At 35.2% G+C, this 16,019-nt stretch overlaps 1 protein-coding gene across 6 annotated transcripts in view; it reads right to left on the reverse strand.

Moving 5' to 3' along the window:
- LOC106068946 (uncharacterized) overlaps nt 1–14,053 on the reverse strand; it is a 50,819-nt gene extending 36,766 nt beyond the window's left edge. For 2 of the 6 annotated variants that reach the window (XM_013228467.2, XM_056030405.1), the window contains exon 1: nt 13,777–14,053. The gene's annotated coding sequence lies outside the window, so the exon portion shown is untranslated. Of the gene's footprint in view, nt 1–2,367; nt 3,126–4,300; nt 4,456–6,694; nt 6,971–13,772 lie in introns of those variants that run through there. The other 4 variants (XM_013228462.2, XM_013228464.2, XM_013228460.2 and 1 more) reach the window with 4 other exon arrangements.
- Between the last annotated feature and the right edge of the window lie 1,966 nt (nt 14,054–16,019).

The following is a 16,019-nucleotide window of genomic DNA, read 5'->3' on the forward strand; positions in this document are numbered from 1 at the left end:
GCAGAAGAATACCAAATAAAACATAACAAAGAAAATAGCAAGTGGGTAAAGTCAGTCATTAGCTGTTTAAATCATTCGACTGAAAAACTGAAAATCAATTCAATCAATAGACTTGGAGGTCTATGAGGCAAATGTAATTAAGTGAATTGAAATACCTTGACATTAGCATTACTACACAACCATAGTCTAGTCATTGTGATAGTGTGTGTTGTTGTGTAGAACTTTAGAACATCAGATTAAAATCTCATCTTTTGTCATTTCTCAAATACAATTCATGCAGACTATAAGTATAAAGTAATGTCTGTACAACAACAATAAATAACAAATCATTAAGTACAAAAAATGACGGATTGAAAATCATTGCAAATGTTTATGATGGTCTCTTAATATAAATTTCATCCAAAATGGTTTCTCGACCAAGCCGTATCTTACGCACTTGAAATTATTATCATGATAGTCCCAAGATCGAGCCAGACTTTGCCGTAGTGCAAGACGTTTGTACCAGAACAAAACGAGCGTCTTGCCTGTGTACATAATGTTTCAATAGTAGGAATCTATATCTAAAAAAAAAAAAAATTAGAAATACCTATTTACGACATTGGTAGAAAAAATGTAGAATTTATTTCTTCTTCGATATCAAACAAAATAACTAATTACCAATAATTAAATTGACTTATTGGTTAATTTTTATCGATTCATGTTTTTTCTTTTAAATTTGATACAACAAATAGGCCTAGGTGTGTAAAGTTGATCAGAGAATGGGTGTGGGAGAAAATATTGTATTTAAACTTTGAACCAAACGGACAGAGTGATTTAATAAAAGCTTTGTAAAAACTGTAACTCAACTACGACCAATATGACCATACTAAGAAAAACATCAACAAATAAACAAATATAATACTATATTCTAAAAAGAAGCACCTTTCGTATACAATGTTCAGTTGGTCCAAGTCCCAAATAACTGCGAATGACTGCAGTCAAAAGGGAAAAAAAAACTAGTAGGTCGTCATGCTTCACTGACATTATCACTATGCCTAGAAAGTATTTGTACTTTTACTCGGTACAGATTGCATTTGGAGACCTAACAAGTGAGGACAAGAGAGATAAACATGAGACCTACACAAATAGCATCTTGAATATCTATCAACCTAAGCATGTTTTTTATTTTACAAATACTGATCCATTATAAAGAAACACATGCTTTTATTATTGATGTTATTCCCATTCTAAAAATACTATTAAAAATACAATTCGCCAATAAAAACTAAATTTATTGTAGATCTAGTCATCTTCAGTGTCAACTGAATAACATTCTAATGTATGAAGTAGGCCCTCAGATCTGGATAAAAGAGTTGTATTAGATATATTCAGGGCCAAGAAGAAGTCTGTCAAGTCTGTTGTCATCGATCAAGTTTCCAGTCGCATAATTTCATGGAATAAATGTTCATGAAATTAAGAAATTAATTTATTTTTAAACATTTTGAGATCATTAGATCTTATTATTGTGGATTATTGTTTGTGTTACAGACAAGGAGATATGGTCTATTCAAATATATTGTCAATTCTGCTGTCTGTTCAAGTGTGTTGTCTGTTACTATCGGCTTGTCATAGCAGACGAGGCAGTGGGTAGACTCGGTTGTCTTGTATGGTGAATATTTGTTGTGAGGAGATTAAACATTGAAACATTACCCTTGATTACACAATTGGATTCAAGATTTCATACCAGGTAGAGACAGAACTGTAGAAATAAAGGGCTGCTAATTAGCACCAATAACACTAAAAAAAATTTTTCTCAAGGAACAGTTTTTGACCCTTTACATAACTGCATTAGTTCAAGAAAAAAAAAGACTATTTGCAGATGATTGCATAATAGATAAAACTATAAAAATCACAAGGTAAGGAAATTTGTATGAAGAGAATTAGATGAAATATGAATCAAACTGGAGAATGGTTTTCAACCCAGCAAAATGCCAGTTATAAGAGTAAAAAAAAATATTTATTTAATGTACTTCAACAACACAATCTAAAACCTCAAAATACCTAAATCTAGGTGTTATAAATAAATAAACAACATCTCTCATAATGCCTATTTTTATGAGATAATAAAGCAATCAAAGCATTAGTGTTTATTATGCAGGAAAGAACATTTTATACAAGCGTCGACTAATGTTCAATAAGTACAAATGAACTTTAAATCATCCTACAAACATTAGAACATTTTATACAAGCGACGACTAATGTTCAATAAATACAATTGAACTTTAAATCATCCTATAAACATTAGAATTAAGCGAAGTTACTTTTTACAAGAAAAAGATGTAATTAGTCTGTTGAACAAGTAATTAGTCTGTTGTACAGTGAACTTACATTGCATGGCTTGATTCACCTTTCATTAAATAAACCCAACTAAAGTTGAAAGCCAACCTGTAGGAAGAAACTCAACAGTGACGGGTAGAAACAAGAAAAGGCGATAGATGTCTGCAGACGATGGGTGTGCGTGGCAATGTGTGAGTGTGAATGAATGTGCGGGTGCGTGTGTTGATCACGTGATAATTGTCTTAATGGCACGGCAACGAGTTACAAAATCAATGGAGTGTAAATAGAAACATATTAAGAAGCTAAGCTCGAGTAAAATGCGAGGGTGAAGAAAGAACCAGCGACTTCTTGTATTCACCTATACAAGTATTCCCATGGAACTGTACAGACTACACAACAGTGATTAAGATGTTACAGAGATATTAAGGCAGTGTCGGCTAGCCTATTGTGAGGGAAGAACTGGAGGGCGCCTGAGCTAAGACAGTTAATCAATAGATTCGTGAAAACTGTGTGTTGATAAAAACTACTTGAAGTAAGCTTTCTAGGAGGATAAATTGATCACATAGAAATTAGATCTAGTAGCTAGTAGTAGGCTTATATAAAAGTGACCTACTTCAGTTCTAGTGACCTACTTCTGATAGCTAGTGACCTACTTAAAAATAAAAGTCTATAGTCTCTCTAGTTGACTAATGGCCCACATCAAATAAAAAAAAAACTAGTCTAAAGCCGTTCTTTTGTAGACCAGTGTGCCAAATAAAATTACACACTCAGCAACAATTTGTTTGTTTGCTTAAATGTGATAGCCAAAAAATAAAAATAAACAAAGTCAGACCTAACTTATACATTATTAGGCTCTAGATTGAGCTGCTATCTGAAATAGCTGCACACTGAACAAATACAACTTCTTTCAACAAATCTTTACTTACATTTTTCAAAACTAGATCTCATATTACAAAAGCTCCTTAAAGACATTGGGTTTTAGGTCAAAATTGGGTTGCTGGAGTTTTGGTTGTTATTTTCGGTCCTTACTTTCGATGGTTTTAATTCTGAAGTACACGACTTGAATAAATATTGGGGAGATGCTAATTTGACCAGCTACACTAAACTTGGCTACTTGACCAGATATTGGTGGGGGGATACAAATTCACTTAGCCTACTACACTAAACTGTGTCCACTAAATCCTGCCCAGTGTTCTTCTAACCGTTAGATCATAAAGGTGAAGTATATACATGCCACTGATGCCAGTATTTCTTAAATAGTGTATCCTTTTCTTTCGCAACTTGTATTAGTAATTGCTTACAATCCAAGTGAAAGGCTGTCTAATATGAGCGAGGGAGCAAGACACAGTATGAAAGTCATGATTAAATACATTAATATGGGTATACTAATAACCACTCAAGACAAAATGACTATTTCAAAGAACTATAACCATGCAGATGTAGTTGCTGACTACCATTTGTATGTCGAGGGGTCAAAGAAAGTTGTGGATCAATGGAAGGAGATGGTAAGGCCATTGGCATCATTGACAGATTTCTTTTTTTTTTTTTTTCAAAGAAAGCAAGGGAGAGAATGAAAAAGTTCCAACATTCCAAGTGTCAATGTGAAACAAATACAGCAAGCTTTCAAATAAGAAACCCAATAAGAATGTCTTCCTGACTTTGGTTCCAAACGATGTGACTAGAAGAGGGAGGGGAAACAGAGACCAATAATTCATTATTCCTTCAGTGGCATACCATCATTTCACTTCACTGGTGACATCTAAACATGAAATACTTATTTGTGTATATAGGTGTCACTAAATGTAACACGGACTTCTAAAGATTTATAGGAAGTTCTATGCAGATATGCCGGTAAGTAGCAGTTGTTGTGGGCCTGATTTGATGAGCACTGAACTCAATTAGATGACAAATATCGAGCTTAACCTAAAATGTGTTTGAACTGAGATTGGTGGCATGTGTATCTTACCAGCACAACTTTACTTACCATCGGATGAGTCATCCCAAAACTTCATTATCCACATTGATGTCTATCAAATAAATGCACAAACTAATGACTACTTCTTGCACAAACTAATGACTACTTCTTGCACAAACTAATGACTTCTTGCACAAACTAATGACTACTTCTTGCACAAACTAATGACTACTTCTTGCACAAACTAATGACTACTTGCACAAACTAATGACTACTTGCACAAACTAATGACTACTTGCACAAACTAATGACTACTTCTTGCACAAACTAATGACTACTTCTTGCACAAACTAATGACTACTTCTTGCACAAACTAATGACTACTTGCACAAACTAATGACTACTTGCACAAACTAATGACTACTTGCACAAACTAATGACTACTTGCACAAACTAATGACTACTTCTTGCACAAACTAATGACTACTTCTTGCACAAACTAATGACTACTTCTTGCACAAACTAATGACTACTTGCACAAACTAATGACTACTTCTTGCACAAACTAATGACTACTTCTTGCACAAACTAATGACTACTTGCACAAACTAATGACTACTTGCACAAACTAATGACTACTTGCACAAACTAATGACTACTTCTTGCACAAACTAATGACTACTTCTTGCACAAACTAATGACTACTTCTTGCACAAACTAATGACTACTTCTTGCACAAACTAATGACTACTTGCACAAACTAATGACTACTTGCACAAACTAATGACTACTTCTTGCACAAACTAATGACTACTTGCACAAACTAATGACTACTTGCACAAACTAATGACTACTTCTTGCACAAACTAATGACTACTTCTTGCACAAACTAATGACTACTTCTTGCACAAACTAATGACTACTTGCACAAACTAATGACTACTTGCACAAACTAATGACTACTTGCACAAACTAATGACTACTTGCACAAACTAATGACTACTTCTTGCACAAACTAATGACTACTTCTTGCACAAACTAATGACTACTTCTTGCACAAACTAATGACTACTTCTTGCACAAACTAATGACTTCTTGCACAAACTAATGACTACTTGCACAAACTAATGACTACTTCTTGCACAAACTAATGACTACTTGCACAAACTAATGACTACTTGCACAAACTAATGACTTCTTGCACAAACAAATGACTACTTCTTGCACAAACTAATGACTACTTATAGCTCATTTAAAACGAACACACCTTGATCTCTAGTTCATTAAAACGAATCCATTTCGCTTGACAGATACAGACATTTTCCAGAAAAGTTTTAAACATCTAGATAGAACGCTTTCACTTTAGTGATCGATGGTAGCCATCAGACTTGTGACACTCGATGTGTAGCTTAAGACATTGCACACAGCGTATTTGAATGATCAAGGACAAAACGAGCTCTAAGCTAGTGACCAATCTTATCCAGCGTTTTATTCTTCAAGCTAAAGAGCGACACTTGAAGGTAAATATGGTTTTGTTTGAACTCAATGACAGATTAACTTTGGCCTACAAGGAAACACGACACAAAAGAGGAGACAATCAGCTTTTCAAAGGCAAACAAATTAAATAGTTTTTTTTTTATTTGGAAAGATTAGGAATACCACACCAGGAACTGTAGGCATGTAACTAATTTCTTAACGTCTCAAAAGTTCCCTAGAACTTTTTATCCCAATTTTTCGCATATTAGCGACATTTTTGAAGAATGGAAATGAGGCCATGCAGTCTAGCCACATGTTAACAGATACATTCTCTTCCAAACACATGCATGCATTGTGTCGCTGTAAGTCAAGACCATCCGCCATGTTGTCAGTTAGCTTTAATAGAGGTAAAGGTCACGTGACAAGCAGTGTCATCTTTGTCTTCAACTTAACCTGCGATGTCTCTTGCGCGACCATTACAAAATATGTGTCAATTAGCAACGTTCACTTTTGAATGAAATAATTGATAGCGACTAACACTTTTCAAGGAAATCTTGCTATCGACTAACACTTTTCAAGGAAATCTTGCTAGCGACTGTCGTTGTTCAAGGATATCTTGTTAGCGACTAACACTTTTAAATGAACTCTTGCTCCTTTCCCATGAATCAGAACGATACATTGTTAATGATTTTAACGTCTTTTTGAGTTTTTTTTTAATTTTTTTCAGTTGTAAGCGATCGCACCGGTCTAAGAGTAGTCTATTGTAACCGAGACGGAATATTTTTTGATGAAGTGCTAAAGAAACGAAAACGGGGATTAAGATTTGTATAACTGACGTTAAAATAAGAACCTTTGTCATTCTTACATCGACCATCAATAGAAAAATTTATATATATATATATATATATATAAAATTACTATATACAATTAAAAATGCGGTCTGTTTATACTTTGGAGTGCGGACATTACGACAGACCGCCGACCTACCTTTTCCACCCCTTAAATTTTTGTTTGTTCCTGCACGACATATTAATCACGAGATCACTATAGGCAAACTGTAACCATCACGATTTGAAACGTGTTTGGTGCCTGGCCTGTCAAGCGGAACACATCTCTTTTTAGCCGTGCAGGGGTTAGTTTAGACAATCAACAATGCGTGTCGAGGTATTCAGTCAAGATGTCAAGTTCAATGCTGGACATATAACGTTGTTGATCGGTCCTTCAAGAAGCTCCTCAAATGAATTTCTCTGTAGATTTTATCTGCGTCACAATCACGACTTGAGGGCTAAAATATCCCGAGAGACATTATAAAAAAAATCAAACCAATGCTACGAACATTTAAGAAAAGACTTAAAGATGTGTCAAAAGGGATTTATCCACACCAGAGCCTTTCTTAGCACCAAACACACTCCTAACGCTCACGAGGTAGAAGTAAGAACTCTCTCCATTTCCCTTTACTTTCCCAACAACGTTCAGGACAGATGGGATCGTTTTTTTTATTTCTGAACATTTTAAACATCCCTTTGAAAGATGAAAGACGACAATGCAACTGAACTTTTTAAAGTCAATATAAGAATTGGCTTCGATCTGAGTTCGAAGATTCTTAGATTCGTAGTGCAGTATTTCACGCGGCTACGCCAACCAAGCTGTGGCCTAGATATTTTGCCGTAATCAATGCAGACAAAACCGTTGTTCTCCGCCGACCGATTCAAATTCTCTTATCGCCGCCTATGTAATAAAACTTTTTGAGAAAAAAATCCTACGACATTGACTGCTTTAATCTTGCTTTTAAACCAAACGTAGTCAGCGCAGCTAAGTTAAAAACAAGACAATGGTTAAATGAGATAGTCATTAGCTCTTTGAGTTTGTTTCAAATCTAAGCATGACAGACATACAACATCAAAACAGTAACGGCTTTTCCCTGAGGGGCTGCTTACAAAAAAAAGAACGTTTTCCCCATTATGGAGCTGCAAGGACCACACACATAATTGATCTGTCCTAATGGCTAGAATAGGTTCAAACATAAGCTCAATATAACTCTCAGCGTTACATTAGTCATTTTAGTAGCATGATAATCGATTGCTTTCAGAGTCGTTTCAATGCTGTCAAATCAAAGGGCGCGAAATCTCATTTGAGATTATCCTCAGTCGCTAAACATGATCCATGCAATAGTCCCTCGATTCCCTGCAGACTCTTTCCAATAAAACGTCTTACTACCTTCATATATCTAGGTCAAGATCAGTAGGCTCAATGAAAACCTTATTCTAGATCTGTTCTACGTCCTTCTGTCTTTTTGGTGTTTCTCGTCGGTTGGGAACGAAGTTTTATATTAAAATTGTCTAGATCCAAAACCGCTTAAACTTTCATTTCCAGTGCTCCAATGTAGGTAGGGCCGAGGCCTTGGAACTATTGGGACCACCGTCCTGACTGCTTACAGAGGAACAGAGTGACCACCGTCCTGACTGCTTACAGAGGAACAGAGTGACCACCGTCCTGACTGCTTACAGAGGAACAGAGTGACCACCGTCCTGACTGCTTACAGGGGAACCGAGTGACCACCGTCCTGACTGCTTACAGAGGAACAGAGTGATGGTTGGTTTGAACACCTCCGGGCCTATCTTTTACCCCAGCACAACTAACACTACTGTTAACTTAAGTAAAGTAACCCTTTCAGGACTTGCGATCTATGGAGGCAGATGATGTAAAGGTCATCTATTTCTATGGCCGACGGTTCAAGAGGGTATCATAAAGCAAGCACAACGACCAACCGCCTTTACTTTAATGTCAAGTAACTATTAAATTTGGTTGGACTCAGGGGAGTCCTAAAGATCTCGAAATTCAAAATCTCAACCTGACACGAGGAAATGACATCACCTTCAATGTCTCACAAGCTGGTTCTGGTAGAATGAACAGAAAGAGGAAATATTGAGAACTGACCAATAAGCTACTCTTTGTTTAATTTAATGGTTTATTTTTTTAAAAAGCAACAAAAACTGAATTTGGTGAGTATTCAAACTTGAGATTACCCACATGAAGTAGGCAATATAAAATGATATTTCATTTTTTTAATTAACAGAGTCAGGATTACTCTTCAAAGTTATACAACCTAAAGATAGAATGGATTATATGTCTAAATGTAATTCACATTTCCTTGTAGGATATAATAGGCCCTATATGTGTGTCTAGCCTAGATTCAAACCAAGTTCACTAATAAACTCATCAATGCCTGCAGTGTCAACTTTTATACAGGCTAGAGACGGAAAGAAAAACTAGGTAATATGACGAATGGCAAAATTATTATTATGCAATATCAACCATAACAGCAAAGGTGACCAAGGAAACTGTTCTCCAATGGATCCCACATTGAAATAGAAGGAAAGGAAAACGCAGACATATTGGTCAAAAATGGGAAAATGAATAAACAATCGAAAATCCCTCAAGACCCAGCAGAAATAAATAGAGAATAGAATAAAACAAGAAATGGAGCAACTCTCATCCAACTTTCAAGAAAAAAGAAGCCTATTACAAGCCGACAGTGAACAGGACACAAAAAGCTCAAAATAGGAACTAGTGAAATTTGCCCTTGTGGAGCATCACCAGGGAATTAAAACCATGCCATTGAAAGCTGCATACCCTATCGAGAGGCCCCCAAACCCCCCTTATAGAATAAAAACTATATGGAGAGCTACCTGATTTGTAAACCACTGCCCAGTGCATCTTAGATGTAGGACTAGTCATCAGAACCCTCCAACAGTAAAATGAGAAGGAAGAAGACAAAGAATTGTTCAATATATAGGCTAGTCAAAAAAAAAAAGTGCCAAATGTGTTGGAAACGTGACTTTAGGACAAAGCCAATTTGTAACAATAATCTGATCAAAGTAAGGCTTCTAACAACGTCCATAACATATTTTTCATTACAAAATCTCCAGTTTGGCGGAGAGGGGAAGATTTTTAAAAAGACTTTTTAAGATACAATCTAAGGAAATTACTGTAAGAAGAATACTAGTTCTTTTTTTGTTCTGATACCTATTTAGTAGAACGTGATTTAGTTTGCCAGTCGTGCTAGCGATCAACACATTGAAGTTACTCACATAGTGTGGCTAACTTTTGAATCACGTCGTCACATAAGAGTGATCAGACACACTAACTAGTACAACGTCCTTGATGTCATCGACTGTTCAAAGAAATTCTGGGAAAAACTGAAAGAAACTTTTTCCTACTTCAAAATTAAATTTTAAAAATTCCTTTCATTTTCACATCTAAATATTCCTTCCAAAAGTATCCCTTCTTTTTTTTTCATCGAGTTTACCTGTTAATTTAATGAGTTTACCAATTGATTCAAGAGTTTACCAAATAATTCAATGAGTTTACCTATTGATTTAATAATGATTCAATTATTATACAAATACCACATTCATTCAGATACACAAACACACCCAGTTCCCTAATGACACCCTATTGTTACCAAATATCTCAGTAGGTCTGCATTCTGTAAGATTTTTAAGTTTTCAACATTGCTTTCCATCTACTTGTCTACCTAGCTGAACAGTTGCAATGAAACACGATAGCATGGGGCTAGATCTAGATTGATATACTCAGCTTGTGTTGGGCGGATTAGAAATTAGAATTTTAAAAATCTTTTCACACAAAGGTTTTGTATGCCAGTATACATAGTGCCAGGTATTAGACTGATGTACACTATCTTTTCACTTCATGTCTATGCTTTTCACACAAAGGTATTATATATATATAGGCCCTATATATATATATATATATATATATTATAAAGCAGAAAATAAGGCGTATGTATGTATGTACCTTATCTAATATAATACAGGCGTTACTTCAAAAAAGAAGATGATTAGGTCCTACGCGTCATGCATTTAGTCATGCATATTTACCAATGACCTAAATTCTGCCAAGTAACTATTTTTCCTGGCTAACTCAGGCAACCCATTCCATGCTCTAGCTCTAATAGCGCTAGGAAAGAAGGAGCATTTGTACAAATTTGTCCTAGCATATGGAACGAGGAATGTGCCTTTATCTTTGTGTCTTTCTGAGTATTTTATTAATTTTTGTATTTGAAGATTATGTCTATAATTGCTATTTTACTTTTAATATATCCTGAAGGCTTTCTAAATTTAGTGATTTTACTAAAGGTGTTACTCTAGTCAAATATGAATATTCGTTTGTTACGAATTTCACTGCTCTATTTTGTGTCTGTTCCAGTTTCTTAATTTTTTCTTGAGTTGAGGGGTCCCAAACAGAGGATGCATATTCTCTTATTGACCTAACCAAGGTTAGGATGTATGTCCCGCATAGAAATGAAAACCGTTTGACCAATCTTGATAAAACTTGGTATAGATGTTCCTTGGGTACTAACTGGAACCGTAACGTATGTATCGTTGCCCTACAACAAACTGAAGACCCTAAAAAAAAACTCTAATAAAATGTGTTACTATTTCATTGATGTAGGCCATGTTTACAGGTATAAGAAGATCGAAAGGATCTAGATCTAGAACTAATTTTAAGAACTACACTTCACACAGATAATTTTTTACTTTGACACATGAAAATACAAAATAAAAAAATCTACTGATTTCATTATTTAATTAAATTAACCTTCAGATTTGTGTTTCAAAAGCATTATTACATAAATTCGTTCCTTATATCTGCGAATGTAGACGTCCTGACGTACTTTATAATCCCCTTCAATTAACAAATCGGGTAAACCCGTTTTAATTGTACTTTATAGTCATCTCGCGCTACTTTCACTTTTATTGCTAAAGTTATCTCCATTCGCTTTTAACAAATCGGGTAAATCCGTTTCAATTGTATTTTATATTTGATATGGATGTAAACCCATTTTCGCCAAACTACTTTTATTTTCGTAGTGAAAGAGAAAAACTTGAAATTTGACATATATAGAAATAAATCCAATCCACCAGATTAGTAATACACAAACTAAGGCGGGTAATGTCCAGCTAGTATATTTATCTATAGGCCTATATCTATATCTAATATCTCTATCTATCTCTCTCTCTCTCTCTCTCTCTCTCTATATATATATATATATATATATATATATATATATATATATATATAATTTAAATGTATTAGTAGTTAATAGTTAGCAATCCATCACTGAGTACCGGTATCTATTTCTCTACAAAAAAAAAGCACTGAATATATATCACTATCTCTGAATGCACCTGTCAGCATAGTGAATAACATGATACTGAGCAGTGTGGGTACTAGGACACAATCCTGTTTTACCCCATTGGATTCTTCATTTTACAAAACAAGAACCTTCTAGCCATCGTGAAAGAGTCTTACCATAGCTATGAACTTTTTGGGCATTGAAATGTTAAATGGCAAGAAAAATTCCTGTCATTGAATGCCTCCAAAGAGGAGGCCTTCAAAGTATCAACACAATTCTGATGCAGTCGGTGGGCATCCACGTCTGCCGAATGGAAGATTCCTGCATCTCTAAAATTCTCCTTTATTGTCAATCAAAGGAACGGAAGAAAGAAATACAAGTACAAGAATACTTTTCAGGGAGAACCTGAAAACTTCTCTGAAAGCCTTGACCCTGCCACCTGGGAGACGGAAGCCCATAATAGAGCATCATGACGTTACGCTGTGGAAAAATGGCGCGAAAATTGCAGAGAACAAGAGAACAGCGCTGGCAGAAGAAAAGGGCAATAAAATAATAATGGCAATTGTAACAAGCTCCAGCTGGAATTACCTGCTCAGAATGTAGCCGAACACTCCGACTTACACCACCACACGAGGAGGCACAAAACCGCAGTGCAAAGCCCTCATGCCACTAGATGACGAAAGTAGTCATCATCGAACCACGATGGACGAATTATATATAGGTATGTTAACTAATCATTATTGTGTATACAACAGTAAAGAGCAGGTATTTACACATTCAATACATTTTTATGTTCAGGATGTTTTAATTGCTATTGAAAAAATATATGACCTTTCTAGACTTTTAATCTATACATTTTGTTCACCTACACTTTTGTGCATAAACTCCCCCCCACCACCACCACCACCACTACCACCACCATTTCCTTTTTGTGAAATATAGTTGTTTTTTTTTTTCATTTAACTTTTTCTGACAAAATAGGCATTCTTCGGAAGTTTATTTTATTTTATTTTACTTTATTTTACAAATCACACAACTGGTCGAGATAAAAAAAAAATTCTTTAGATCCCTCACTTAAAAAAACAACACCTTTTGTAAGACCTAATATTAAACCAAAGACGTCTAACGAAGTCTACAGGTGAAGTCAGGTTTTAATTAATTTTGGCATTTAATTGAAATTTCCAAACATGTTCCTTAATTGTATCCAAAATTTGGAGGTAAAGTCAACAAGTTTCGTTGCAGTTTTTAAAAGTCGGCAAATCGAAATTTTGTGTCATTAATTTAGATCTCATCTTATAAATTACAGACGTTTCTACTAAAGAGAAAACAATTAGGCCGACATCCTTCGCGTCGTACGCATTGTCACGCAATGAGAATAGTTGACACTTCTAGTTTTCTCTAGCGTCGGGCAAGATGTACCATGATTGCAAAGAAACTTTCAAAAACTTTCAACTCCGGACGGCGGTTAAAAAGTTTGAACAAACCCAAGGACAATATGACGTTCGCTTACAATATTTAAATAATTATAAACCCCAACGGATAAGAAATTCATTATAGCTAATAGTAATGAGTTTTAAGTGTGAAATCTAACTATACGATTCACTCTACGCTTCACTCTACGTAGGTTTGCCTTATCACTTAGGTCTAGATCTGAGCCTTGTGACTGAACTGTAAACTTGTGACACTAAAATGAAACGTCGAGGCAACTAGAAGATATTTGGAGTATTTCCAACGAATTACTTATCTAAACGTGCATTAATAAGTAGGGCTTAGAATGTTTGGACTGATTCAAATACACTGTATTGTAGGCTACTGCTCACGTTATGATAACTTATCTAGACCTAGATATAGATCTATAGATCGGATCTTTATTAGATTCTATAAATTTATCAAAATTGTACTTACATACCGTTTATCTTTGAAAAATCCCCAGCGACCAAAGTTTTATCTTGGCTTGTTAATAAGAATTAGAATACCATCGTACCGAAAGCCATTAGATCTATGGATCTTATGATGAAAGACGTTTGTTTTGCAGGAATTAGTGTATGCAGCTTTACACTTCTATCCAACTGTCTTCGGGTGTTAAGAAAGTTGACAGTTTGTGATGTTGAGACATTCAGCTAAATTTAAACGAATGACTCGCTCGGCTGGAACTGTTGGTGTGTGTGTGCTTACCGAGGCGTCGTGTTGGATGTGAGGTGACTGCGCGGTGGGAAGGGGGAGGGAAAACAACAGATCGATTCTGTATTGTTGTGGTAACCAGTGTACCGTAAACTCGAATCTAGATCTGGTCTACTTTTAAGGTGGCACAGGTAATGCACGATTCGTGGCGTGACTTGTGGTGCGGTTAGTGTTACACTAAAAACCTTTACCCTGACCTGAAATTCATCCATTATTTTTGGGGTTGCTATGACTCCTCACTACGCCATTAAAATACTGGGACTTTTGTCTTAAAATTTTCCTGAAAAAAAAAACAACAAACTTTTTTTTTATTATTCCGAATGATTTTTTTTTGTTTTGGTATTTTTTTGTGTGTGTGATACAAGCACAATGGAGACCAATTAGACGAAGAAGCAATGTTCAGTGAAGCAGCACTGTAATTAGAACCTAATTAATGAATAATATTCAATCAATGTGCTGAAAATGGATGCTGCTCTTTAACCACGGGTACTGCTACATAGACAACAAAACAGAGAAACTAGCTAGTGATTTGAATCTTACGAGTTTCTTATCTACATTTCCTCTCTTCTCTTTCTCCTTACGTCCTTTGTCTCATTTTCTTTCTCTTTTTTTTTCCTCACGTCCTTTGTCTCATTTTCTTTCTCTTTTTTTTTTCCTCACGTCCTCTGTCTCATTTTGTTTCTCTTTTTTTTCTCACGTCCTTTGTCTCATTTTCTTTCTCTTTTTTTCCTCACGTTCTCTGTCTCATTTTGTTTCTCTTCTTTTTCTCACGTCCTAAGTCTCACTTTCTTTCTCTTTTTTTCCTCACGTCCTTTGTCTCATTTTCTTTCTCTTCTTTTTCTCACGTTCTTTGTCTCATTTTCTTTCTCTTTTTTTCCTCACGTCCTTTGTCTCATTTTTTTTTCTCTTTTTTTTCCTCACGTCCTGTCTCATTTTCTTTTTCTTTTTTTTCTCACGTCCTAAGTCTCATTTTCTTTCTCTTTTTTTTTCTCACGTCCTTTGTCTCATTTTCTTTCTCTTCTTTTTTCACGTCCTGTCTCATTTTCTTTCTCTTTTTTTCCTCACGTCCTTTGTCTCATTTTCTTTCTCTTTTTTTTCTCATGTCTTCTGTCTCATTTTCTTTCTCTTTTTTTTTTTTTCTTCTGTCTCATTTTCTTTCTCTTTTTTTGGTTGATAATTATTAGAATATTCCCATTAATTCCTCAATGGACAGATTTACCCAATGTGGTAGTTCACATATTTTGTTGGCTTTCCTCCCTTGTATATGTACCCTTCATTCACTGCACTGGCCACCATAATTGAGTGACCTCTACCTCACCCGCATGTTGCTTTAGGTCTTATATTGAAAAAAAAAAAGTATATAAGGTCAAGGCCATGTTTCGTGTATGTTGGGTTTTGACAGTTCAATTATAACCTACATCACGCACGACCTCAACTGGTCCGCTTTGAAACCAATAAATCGACTCAAGAGATTTGGTGGCACTTTTATCGTTCAGTTTTGATAAGGATAAACTCAAACCGCCCAAACCTTTTCTTAAGCCTCAACGCAGTTTTGTAGGAAAACATCAACTTTTAACTCATTTTCTATTTTTAGTCCATTCATTTTCATTGCCTTCTATTTTTAGTCAATTCACTGTCACGTCAATGACATCGATATTTGGCCTACTTTTTTTTTTTTCTAAAATTAATAGTTTACATTTCATTTCCTCGAGGATTCTAAAAATTTTGTTCAACATTATAGATCTACATGATCCTTAATACTTTTCTCCCCAGTATTTTTTCATTGAATACGCTAAGTAAACATAATTTATTGATCTAGGGTCATTATAAATCCAAATCTTTCTCAGGACACACTAAAATTGCTCTCAACGGTCAACGCTGTAAATGATAAATTTACCAACAATAGTTTCTAAGCAAGTACTATATAGGCCTACATGTATTCTGAATTTCTAATCCTATAGTCTGGTAACT

The sequence above is a fragment of the Biomphalaria glabrata genome, chromosome 5 (genome assembly GCF_947242115.1).
Source record: "Biomphalaria glabrata chromosome 5, xgBioGlab47.1, whole genome shotgun sequence".
NCBI lineage: Eukaryota > Metazoa > Mollusca > Gastropoda > Planorbidae > Biomphalaria > Biomphalaria glabrata.